Here is a 12,363-nt window from a genome sequence, read left to right as displayed (position 1 = left end):
ATATGTTACTCTCTCCTTCTATGTTTCAATGCAGTTGGTGGATATATGTGCCAGTTGACATAACACACATATTAATCTGTTCATATTCCATCTTGCCATGATACATTTTTTTTATATTTGTAAATTTATATATTTTATTGAATGACGTCTTTAAATAATACTATATATATATATATATATATATATTCCATAACTATCTCGGTTATGGATCCAGGTTATCTATGATGTCCGCTGATATAGGAGTCATTTGATTGCTGGCTCAATGCTTGACTATATTTTCTATCTGGTACATGTACATTCTGTCTTTAATAAAATCTATTTACTTGGATAATGCACTATGGAAGCGCACCCATCTGTTTGATAACCTAGGAATTGATTGACCCGTGGAGATCGGGTTAGCGAAGGGGAAGACGCGCAGACCAGTGACTGCTAGTGCTGATACCGTTCGTGGGAGTATTACTTATGAAAGACTATCTGACACGGACACAATTAAGTTATTTTATACTCTTTACACCTTTTAGGTGTTACAACAGCATTGTGTTTGAACGCACTGTATATTTTTTGTTCTAAATATATCTACTATATAAAAGCCTAGTGGTGTGTGTCCGTGTGTGGAAAAAAAAACCCAAGCTGCAGCACCACCTGCTGGGCGAAGTTATACACTGACCTACTAAATTCTTAGTGTGTGTGGAAAAAAAAAACTCAGAAAGGGCTAAAATTTGCTGCAGCGCCACCTGCTGGGCGGAGTTATACACTGACATACTAAATTCTTAGTGTGTGTGGGGGAAAAAACTCAGAAAGGGCTGAAATTTGGTATACTAAGATGTTTCTAATTTGTTAATTGTTAAAAGTGTTTATAAAGATTTTAAAAATATATATATATATTTCTTGAAGGAGAAGTGACAGTTGGGAGTGGTTGGTGGTTGCCGGGGATGACAGTGGGGAGTGGTTGGTGGTTGCCGGGGGTGACAGAGCGAGATGAGTGTGATACTCAGGACCGCTGAGAGATCACTGTGTCTGGATAGACATCTGAATAGATGTGGCGATAAAAATGAAGGATGAGGTGATGGAGAAAAATGATGAGGTGGTGACATGTGGACAAAACCACGTTAAAAAAGGGCGCTTGCGTCGGGAAGTAACGCTCTTCCCCTGAGGAGGCCTGGGCTATGGCCCAAATACATGACAATAATCTTTTTAACACCTTAAGTAGCTTGATTTGACTTGAATGTATGAGTATCATGCATGGGTTAACATGTATATATATATATATATATATATATATATATACACATACACATATACACACTTACATACATACATGCCTTATAGCACTGGGGTCATGAGTTCAATTCATACTGGTAGGTTAAATGGCTGGTAACAAATTGACCCTAGTCTGTCTGTCTGTGTCTGTGTGTCTGTCTGTGTGTGTCTGTCCGTCCGTGTGTGTCTGTCCTTCCGTGTGTGTCTGTCCTTCCGTGTGTCTGTCAATTTAGACTGATGTGAGTTCTCTGTAGAGTGCTGCGGAATTAGTGGCACTATATAAATAAATGGTAATAATAATAATAATAATAATAATGATGATACACACACGTGAGGATAGAACAACAGCATTCAGGTAAGGATATGTGAGGATAGAACATGTGAGGTTAGAACAACAAGATTCAAGTCACTTGAATGTTCACAGCAGCACAGATTATTTCAGGTGATGGGTGTGCTGTTCTTGTGCGATGCAGTGATCTCTCCACTCATGTGATTCTGTAAGTGAAAAGAGGACGGCTACATGTGCTAGGGGTAGTGGATGTGAGGAGGTAATGCAGGCAAGGAGGTAGATTGGACAAGAAAATGGTCAAGCTAGATGCATACCCAGTCAACCAGCTCAGACTGATATTGCCAAAAGCTCTGTCTCATGTATAATCTCATACAGCTCTTCCTCCTGTCTCTGTGAATGTGCATTGGATTTTCACAGAATAATTGGAAAAACAATGGGACTGGAAAAAATATCTTCTGTTTGGAAAGTATATTTGGTTATGGAAAACATATTAAGGCTTATTTATTAACTAACTAATTATTAACTAACCTGTGCCAAAACCACAGCAATCAATCAGTTTTCACCTCTATAGTGCAAATTAGACAACGGAAGTCAATGTGTTTTTGTTGCTTTGGTTCAGGCGCCTGTTTGCACTCTTTAACAGTGAATACCTTGTGTACGAATAAAAATAAATAAATGACATTGTAAACTTGAATTGTGATTTACATGTGTCTAAACCCCACTTTCCCAACATAAATGCTAAATTGGTAAGATATTGTTTTTTATGTTTATTTTTATTGAAAATGTATAATAGATAAGTATATAACACACATATGCACAGACATACATTAACCTACTTACTGCAATATACATTACAATAATAACACATGAAGCAAAATGTAGTTAATATATAGGAATTGTTGTCTGCTATAGAGCCAGTGCTGATTATATTGTGTTGCTACATCTACAATTTAGGAATGAGAAAGCAAAACAGCTCATTTACACTACAAAAAGGACATTTCCTTGTGTACTACGGAAAATGATGAAAGGCAACTACACCCTGGACTATTTAAATAGTGAATAAAATATATAATAAAAACTGGCATACAAAAGGAAGGTAATTATTGTTGCAGAACGAGGGAGTAAGGCTTAGCAAATGTATTCTCTATTATTCCCTCAGGCAGAGGAAGCACCATACAGTTTATGAACAGAATCCTTATGATTTTTATTTTCTGTTTTATGTCAAAAAAATTGTTACATATATTACAGTCTCCTTTTAAGGTAGGGGGAAATTTCAAGGAGCAAATGAAATAGTGAAGACAAATTGAAGCTGTTAAGAGAAGCTTAAAGGATCAAAGAAACTGTTTTGAAATGCAAAATGAGACAAGGGACATGTGGTGTTGCTGGCGCTCATCTCCTTCGCTAATGCTTGGTTAAAAAACAGTATTTGGCGTGAGGATTCCTTTATTACTGTGTTTCTTTGGCGTGTGTCAACAAGCTCTGTTTGCTGCCGTGTGCTGTGACTGTTTGCAGTGTTTTGAGATGGCCAGAAGGACCTTATTGAGCAGCTGATATCAAATAAAAACCTAGAGATCTGTTGATTTTTTTTTTTGGTTCTCAGTGAACAAAATAAGTATCATCTACTCCTATTAACTCAAAATGATAGATTGTGACTATGAACAAAGTTTCAAATCAGAAATATTTTGTTTTGTATTAATATTACATTGGTTCTGTGGGAAGAATGGAGTTCAGAAATTAATAAGGGTGAATATCTAAAGTAAACACAGCTGAAGATAGTTTGTTTTAAGCAAATGGCAACATTGGGCATCCATTTCCAGGAATGCCAAGCACCAGTAACTTTTAGCTCCAGCTATGTTGGGAGCTTTGAAGTCTTGATATTTTAGTTTATTGTTCTGTATCATTCTACCCGGTATGATCCACTGTCTTTACTCTGTACGGTGCTGCGAATACCTTGTGGCGCCCTATAATTAAAGATTAATAATAACAATAATAATAGTATATCAGATTATGTAAGTGGGCACATGGCTAATGCAGATAGTCTAGCACATTGACATTTATTAGATCTGACCATTTTTTTAAGAAAACAAACTCTACTTATAGAGAGGAGCACCTAATCAACCGAATGCAGCTAAAATTATTATAATATCTCGCAGTAGTTATATAATGGTGGCAGTGAAAGTGAAATAATAAATAGCAATACAAAAATACATTGTTTTTAAGCACGGTTTGTATACCAGATAAATAACAAAACTGTGTAATTGTAGGCAGAACTGCATTAAGTACAGGATAAAAGCAATACAATCAATAGCAAAACCCATGAAAGTAAAAGTTATCAATTGTTTGAAAAATCATTCATAGACATTTAAATTATGAATTTAAAATAGTATTTGTACTATAGTTGTTAGAATAATAAATGATAATTCTCACCTGATAGTGATTTGTTCCCCATAGTGCATCTGAGAAGATGGGCAATCTATCAAATTAACCCCAAACTGAGCATTAAAATATTCAATTCTTCTCACATTGAAATATAGCAGATTAAAAATATAATCAGTAATATAAAATGCAAAAATATCTCCAAATTATCTTAAATATTTGATAACAAAAGACTTTATTTAGTTTTGTGGTTAACCTCAAAATGCTCGTGCTAAAAAAGGCTTTGCCAAGTACAGCTTGGAGGAATTGATGGCCAACAATAAAATAGGATAAGCAAGTAATATAAATATCTAAAAACTTGCCAGTTAGATAAATATGTGAGCCTCATCTCAAAGCTGATTAACCTTTCCCGCACAGTACAGTTTCTAAGGAAAGATATTGTGAAGGTTAGAAATCCACCATGAAGTGTGTGTTATAACATAGGGCTACATTAGTGTCATGCTCAGACTATTGAGTGAGCACCCGTACTCAGTGAATGGTGGCCTTGTCATCCTGGAAAACACACATTTCTTCATGAAAGAAATACTGCAACGTGGGATGGAGATTATCATTCAGTACAGATTAGTGCGTAGCATTGACCTAATCTTCTAAGAGAATGACCACCATAATCCTTCACTGTTGGAAAAAAATATATAAGGATGTAAGGACATAAGATGATTTTACATTTGTGTCCAGAACATGTCACAACTCATGTGTCACATTATCACAGCCTATTTGGCAGACAACTCTTTTGTCAGTCATTTGACTTGTCACCCATAAGTCAATATAACAGTTTAATAAGCAGCGTTCTTGAGTAAATTTAAAACATCCATTTCACTGAGTATATATTCTGCTTGGAGTATTATTAGCAACTGCAGATTCCTGTAGTGTAACTACCCTTCTCATTATGATTGAGGAATGCTTACAGCAATGAAGCTACAATGTGGCTGTGTTTAATTTCCTCTCCGATTCTTCTCAATTGTTCTAAAATTTCTATAATTTGGCTTACCTGCACTTGCATTTCCTTTTTTTTTGTTGCAGTCTTCTGTAGTATAGTTTGCATAGCAGGTACAATTTACTATTTAAATATGATCTTTTATGCAGTGTTTGCACTGCTGACCGCATACCTTCTCTGTTGTTTCTTTGCTGATATCAATGAGTTGATCATATACATTGAAATTGGCAAGCATGTAACCTATTCTAGCATACATATCGGTCCATTTACTTTTAAACTTGAAAAATCTGTAAATCCGTTCAAGACCTATAAATACCCAATACCTAAAATTCTGAAAATAAATTATTTATTTCCTTCTAATGGGCTGAAAAAAAGCTCCGACTGTATAGCTGGAGTTACAATTATTTTTGTTACATATTTGTTGTCTTCCCCTTCCTGGTTGATATGGGAATTGGGAGCAATTACTCAAATAAGTGAGGTACAATTACCATATAATTCAGCGATACTAAGTAGGAGTGTGCTCAAGAACTGACAACATAACTATATGTGTTCCAATAGTTAACAAGTACTCCATGTAAGAGTTATTTAGCAATATTTGAGACCCTGTGACTTTTTCTACATTCCTATTAATCACTTCTAAACAAACTTTAAAATGGATCCCTAAAAAGCTGCATTCATTTATATTAGACCCTCCAGTTTAAAATCTAAAACATTATGCTTGTTTTCCCATTACTCCAACTCCAATCAATACAATATTTTGCGATATGATCCTTTGACCATTTCACTTAATTTGGAAACTAAAAGGAGAAATCTGATAGATGTCATGGCCTGAGCAAACCCCAGGTCACATAGGTGTTCCAATTTTTCATGTGAAATGTATAGGAGTCTTAGGGCTAGATTTACTAAGCTGCGGGTTTGAAAAAGTGGGGATGTTGCCTATAGCAACCAATCAGATTCTAGCTTTCATTTATTTAGTGCTTTCTACAAAATGACAGCTAGGATCTGATTGGTTGCTATGGGCAACATCCCCACTTTTTCAAACCCGCAGCTTAGTAAATCTAGCCCTTAATCTATTTACACAAATTAATGAAACTCTTGCTTGCATTACAGGATTAAAAGAAGTTACCATTCTTTTGGATATTGCTTTTTTAGCTTTTTTTAATTATCATGATATTTCACCATCGTTTGTACATAAATAAATAACAGATAATAATTTAAGTTGTTTTATAGCTTAGTTTTTAGAGTTCATGTGCAATGTGTGTAAGGAAATCACATTTCTAATTAGGAACATGATATCAGTGCTTTAATTGAAATTGGCACATAGTTCGCTCAGGAACTTGCATGGGTGAAAATAATTTCTACGGAAAGATTTCATGCCATTTAGTCTCAGTAATTATATGTACTGAACAAATGTTCCAATAATTTGCCAATATTCTGTCTTGTATCCCAATTAAGAACAACATCATTTGTGTTGTATGAGTGTTCGACATAAAATGGAATAGACGCTGTAAATTAGAGGTAACAGTAATTCTTATATGAAATGACATCACATAATAGTATCCAAATGTATTTTCATACAAGAAACACGTTTTAAATTTTTCCAAGACACACTTTAAATTGTTTCTTTAAAGGATACACCGGAGGTCATTAATGACTGCTTGTCTAAGTACAAACAAATGTACCATCCAGTTTATTATCATTAGTAATATTTATTTATATATCACCAGCATGCTCTGCAGCACTTTACAATTGGGAACAAAAACAGTAATAAAACAAGACTGGCAGTAACAAACAGACAAAGAGGTAAGTGGTATTTTCTTGCCCGTTTACAATCTAAAGGTTTCATATATGAGGTTAAGTTCCACAGATATTGGTCCAGCCAGGTTGTAATGGGAAAAAGTGCTTAGTGGGGCTATATGATCCAGTCACACAACCATGTAGGTTTAGGGTTCAAACAATCAGAGCAATCAGGTAGAACATTTTAGTGAGGCTGAGAACACATTTGGAAATTTGCTAAGCTTACCTGAAGAAGTTTGTTTTCAGGGAACGAGTAAAGGTTTGAAGGCAAGAAGACAGTCTTACTATATGAGGGAAGGAATTTCACTCCACAAAAAGTCCTGTAACCGTGAATGAGAGCAAGTAATAACTTTAAGTGAGGATCAGAGGCTATCCTTGTCCTCTTTTTGAGGGAGAGATTACTTAATATACATTAAAAAAGAAAAGTATTTTAATGTATTTATAGATTAACACGAGGCAGGGGAGTGACTAGATATTTGTGGGCCCTAGAGCAAACTTTTGGAAGGGCCCCCATATACTGCCTGGTGAAAACCTCACATATACACACAGGGCTTTGACAGGAATCACTTCAGGGCTCTGGAATCACTATGGGGCCCACCTCAGCTGTGAGCCCACTGGCAGATGCACCTTTGATAAATATGCTCTAGATACCAGGCAATCTATTATTTAAAGAGGCGATCGCAATATCCTAAAATAGTATAGGTGAAACCACAAGGCAGATAAGAGAGGACTACGTAACAGATCTGATATCAGATAAAGTGTCTAAATGCCATATAGGAAGATTTCAGGGACAAGTCAAGATCAATGCAGGCAGAAGTGGAGTATATTTAAACAAGCTGAAGTCAGTACATGGTTAATCAAGCACAATGACAAGTCATTTTGGTACACAATATATTCCTGTGTCACATGCATAAAAATAATCAGGGATTAGCAAAATGGGGTAAAGATTACTAGAAGGACCACAATTCCACATTTAAAAAATGTAAGTAGCTCTTGCATAAAAATTATGGTGCTAATGTAAACACAGAGGTGTAATAGGTTGATTGAATTAGATAATATTTTTTTTCATTAAAAATTTGTGAAGATGACTGGTACTGTAAGAATTAATGGACATAGAGCACTATAGTTGCCACAATGCTCAGTGTATTTCAATCTCATTTTCACAATGCAGCTATCCTTTTTCTAATTATGTTCCATTTAAAAATAATACAGACAATTTGCACCTTTCTAAAGCTACACATTTCAGAGACTTTAAAATGCCTGTAGTAAGATACTACTAAACCACACATAGGTTCATATTCTAAAGTGTGTTTGTTCTACTTGCAAGAGGCAGTGCCTGCACTTTCCAACCATAGCTCATCACTCCTATTTTATATCCAGCCACAGACCAACAAATTGCATACAATTGCACACATGCTCAACAAATTCGGTCATTGAACAAACATTTACAATTCTGAAAGCCAATTTTTGTTGCCTCACTGGTCTATATGTTGCATGCAACGTTATTAGTTTATGTGCCATTTTTCAGAACATTACCATTAAGGATAGGGGGTCCTTTGAGGAGGAGATTGAGCTTGTTGCGGGGGACCTAGGAGATCATCAGAGGCAGGCTAGGCTGGGCTGAGGGGCAAGGGAACATCTGCTCCCTGGGCCAGTCCTATAGTGTGCTACCTTGGCCTGGGTCACCTACATTTTTTGCCCTTTAAAATAGGCTGCTGAGTCAAGTCTTGCCCCCCGAGCTAAAATTTTCCAGCCCTCCCCTGGAGATCATGATGTGAAACCTTCCCCCATGGATGAAAACAAGAGTTTTCTTCGTAAGAATGTTATTCAACAATATTTTACTTGCAGGTGCAAACTAAAAATACATATTGTGAAACAGAGATACTGCATATTTTTCCATTTCATACACTCTACTTTTTAACACTTGGATCAATTATGTATACATTGCTATAGAATTAATGCTGCCTGAAAATTTTGCCGAGATGTATTTGGAAAACATTTTCACACATGTTAATTCCAAAAACATATTCAGAATTGTTGACTTATCACAAATTTAACCATGCAGCATATATTTTTTATAGTCAACCACATGCATTGGCCATATTTATTAAGAACAACATATATTATGTTAAGATTTCACCTTATTGAGAAAAAAAATCCAAAAACTTGGTTTGCTTACACAAAAGTCTTCTTTGCAGACGTACAATACGATGGCATTCTCTAAGAAATATGTATACAAAATATGTCAAAAGTGTAAGTCATAGAGTTTCGGGCATAATCTAGACACAGGTACATAATTCATGCCTTCTGCTCTATAAAGTAAACATATGTATAATTGATGCTTTTGTGCATAAACCTATAAATTAAGATTGCATAATTCAAAAGTATAAATACAATGCAATGAAAATATAATAACAAAATAAAACACAATAGTAAACTTAGGTCCAAAGCCCAATTATCAGCAATAATGGATGTACCTAGAGCATATTTACATTTTCTACAAATTTATTATTGCCACACTTTTTCTCCTCTACAGAAGCTGCACATGTGGAAATCTCCATGGAGAAATGAATAAACAGGGCCCAGGCATACCTGGATTGGTGTCATCCAGTTTGTATTTGCATATCTAAATTGTAAATTGTCTATTTGTCATATATGAGCGCCAATACTGAAATCTTGTAATTGTATTTTTATATAATATATATAGAAGACAAAAGGAGAGAGAAGCGCCACGCATAGTGTATAAAATGACCAACAATTAGTCTTCTCAGTGTAACAAACAAGTGAATTGGCCTCGTACCAAAAAACAAATAATAAACAGCTTATCTGTAATTAGATTCCCGACATCCTATATAGTAAGAATCCTTGATGTCCAGTCCTTATGGCTCCAGATATTCAGATCAATAATATATAACGAATATAGGCTTATCTGCAATCTTTCCTGATGGTAATCACGGATCTCTCAAAAACACCTGGCCGAGGTAGATATGGTAATCCACGGAAAGAATCAGAAAACACCTTATCCCCCTCAACGCGTTTCGTCACTCGACTTTTTTAAGACGATTCAGGGTATGTAGTATGATACATTATTTGAGCACTTGCAAATGAGTGCTTTTTTTGAGGAGCTGCCTGCTGCATAAATCTGTATGTTTTTATATTCTTATTGTGTATGAGGTACACATATACGCATAAGTATTGTCACAATTTGGTGTTTTTCTATTAATGCACTAAGCGCCTTTTGCTTATTATTTTTCTATATATATATATATATATATATATATATATATATATATATATATGTAATAGGTACAACAGAAGGAGGGCGCAACGGTGATGTAACAGGTTATATTGAACAAAGTGGGTAAACACATAAGTTAAATAAGCATAAGGATAATACAAGTCTCTGGGTTGGTCTCCAATTATGTAAGTAATTAGTCCAGTCTCAAATCCAAATGCTAGACAATGACCAATCGTATCAGACACTATGTGTAGAGAATCAACTCTGATGCCACAGAAAAGGTATAGTTGCTACTCATATAAAGCTTGCTGGACCAGTGTACCACAGCTTACAACCTCTCCAATTATATGCCAAAAAAAGGACAGAGATAAACAGGAGATATATAGAGTAGTGCAGTTCTCCAGATAACAAATCAATAGGTGGGAGGTGACCTCCTGCCAGATTTGTGGCACAGAATTTCAGTTTCGAGTAAGGTTGAGAAGCTGACAAACTTGAAAGCGTGTCAAAGTGTGTCATCTTCTCCAACGTTTCCATTCCTGTTATTAGTTACGAAATTTTTTGATAGCGGTGATTGCATGGGGACGGCTGCCCAAGGCTCAGAAATATCGTATACTGCATTTGCTGTTTTGCCTGTTCCCGACACACTAGGCGGAGCCGTGATTTCCTCGTGGAGACCCCGATACAGATAAGCTGGTTTTATATTACTTTCTGGTATGCTCTGTGGCATCAGAGTTGATTCTCTACACATAGTGTCTGATACGATTGGTCATTGTCTAGCATTTGGATTTGAGACTGGACTAATTACTTACATTGTTGGACACCAACCCAGAGACTTGTATTATCCTTATGCTTATTTAACTTATGTGTTTACTCACTTTGTTCAGTATAATCTGTTACATCACCGTTGCGCCCTCCTTCTGTTGTACCTATTACATCCATTTTCTCCCTTACCAGCTAGAGTTTGAAGGAAGGCTGCCTCCTCACGTGGAAGAGGTTTATATGTGGGTTTGAATTCCATTTCTGTATATATACAATACTGCATAGAGCGCCAGTGTTTAAATCTTGCTGTCTACATATATATATATATATATATATCTATATATATAGATATATATATATATATATATATATATATTATACATACATACACACACATACATATGTATATATCCATACACACACATATAAATATATACATAATACACACGCATACACATGAATATATAAATACTTACATACACTTACACATATATATATGTATACATACACACACACACACATATATATATATATATATATATATATATATATATATATATATATATTTGCCTATAATATATATATATATATATATATATATATATATATATTAGGCAAATAGACACATGCGCTCAGTTACAGACTGGTGTGGTACACTTGCAGCAGAATAAACAGAAAATGGCAAGTCCCAACTGCGCTCACAAGATAGGAAAAAATGAAACTCAAAAAGTTGAAAAGATCATACTAGATGAACAGCAAATGTGAGAAAGAAGATAACAGGGTCCTCACACTGTCAATAATAAACCAATGATAACATAAATAACCTGGGTGGTGTATCAAAGGATAATAAGATCAAAATGAATTACTAATGAAAATAAAATAATAAAAAATAATAAAATCAGCCAATATAAAATGAAAACTGCAGAGTCAACTGAGCTGGTGGCTCACACAATAAAAATAAAGTCTGTAAAGCAGCTACTATGATAGAAGTCCAGTATCAATGGTGTGTAAAACGGATGGGGGATAGTCCAAAATGTCTCAATCTACCCGCAGCTCCAAAGAACATGAACCTCAAAAGAAGGGGGAAAAAAGGCAAAAAAGAAAAAGAAAGGGGAAACAGTCAACAAATGTATAATGCATATATCACATGAATAAATTAAACGCAATATGTGAGTAAAGTAACGAAAGGGACATCCTCTATATACATCCCACATGCAGTGAAATGACTAGAAGTGGAGAGATAAAAGTAAAAATACCAAAAATGTAATAAAAATAAATATAGCCATACAGACTAAGAAAAACACAAGAATTGTCAATATAAGTATAAGCATAAAAATCACTCCAAACTGATTATTGGAAGCACCATAAGACTCACGCTTAAAATGGACTTGACATCCTTAACATGAATGGAAAAATAGTAGTGAGTGTCCTCTCTCAGAGTAGGAAATCCAGAACGGACGGAGTGGTCGCTGCTTACAATCTCACATGGAAGAAAGTCTGCGGTCAAACTGCGTTCCACAGTGGAACGCAAAGCACTCCACTTCCTACGTACGGGTGCCGGTTAGAGTCAGAAAAGGGACGCAACGTGTTTCATCTCAACGGAGACTTCCTCAGGGTTAGATGAATGGATGATGATGCGATCTTAAATAC

General features: G+C 35.4%; 1 long non-coding RNA gene across 3 annotated transcripts in view; it reads right to left on the bottom strand.

Annotated features, from left to right (window-relative positions):
- The window catches only part of LOC142139170 (uncharacterized), a 67,269-nt gene that overhangs the window by 9,441 nt on the left and 45,465 nt on the right, over positions 1 to 12,363 (bottom strand). Inside the window, exon 4 of one of the 3 annotated variants that reach the window (XR_012688171.1) lies at positions 3,456 to 3,510. The exons of 1 other annotated variant lie outside the window; for it this stretch is intronic. This is a non-coding gene — a long non-coding RNA (uncharacterized LOC142139170). Of the gene's footprint in view, positions 1 to 2,353; positions 3,511 to 12,363 lie in introns of those variants that run through there. One more of the 3 variants, XR_012688170.1, reaches the window with a different exon arrangement.

Source organism: Mixophyes fleayi, chromosome 2 (genome assembly GCF_038048845.1).
Source record: "Mixophyes fleayi isolate aMixFle1 chromosome 2, aMixFle1.hap1, whole genome shotgun sequence".
NCBI classification, from domain to species: domain Eukaryota; kingdom Metazoa; phylum Chordata; class Amphibia; order Anura; family Limnodynastidae; genus Mixophyes; species Mixophyes fleayi.
The sequence above is the reverse complement of the archived record's forward strand: the minus strand, read 5'-3'. Positions and strand labels throughout refer to the sequence as shown.